Source organism: Trachymyrmex cornetzi, unplaced genomic scaffold (genome assembly GCF_001594075.2).
Source record: "Trachymyrmex cornetzi isolate Tcor2-1 unplaced genomic scaffold, Tcor1.1 scaffold3287, whole genome shotgun sequence".
NCBI lineage: Eukaryota > Metazoa > Arthropoda > Insecta > Hymenoptera > Formicidae > Trachymyrmex > Trachymyrmex cornetzi.
Genome location: NW_017297989.1, coordinates 349 through 734, shown reverse-complemented (window position 1 = coordinate 734; position 386 = coordinate 349).

Genomic DNA, 386 nt, shown 5'->3' with positions numbered 1-386 from the left:
CTCCGTCGAAGCGTCCGAGCGAACCCGGCGCAAAAATAAATCGTTTTAATTGTCGTAACGGGGGAACCAGATCGAAGGCTCCCGCCGCCGGCACCAAAGTGGTCCTTCGAGCCGGATATCAGTGAAAACCGGATACGCGACTCTCCGTTCGTGCTCATCGTGCGGGCGCACAAAGTGCTCCGCCGCATCGGAAAAGTAACGGACGTCGCAACTCGCGTCCGTCGGTGCGTCGACTCCCGCGCCGAAGCCTTACAAACTTCGCTCGCGGAAGGTGACACTCGCGAAATTATCGTGCTACTCGCGGACGCTCCTTACGCTCCGTCGAGCTAGAGACTCTCGCGAACGCTGCTGCCCGCGTTTCGCGTAGTGAAATTATCGTGCTACTC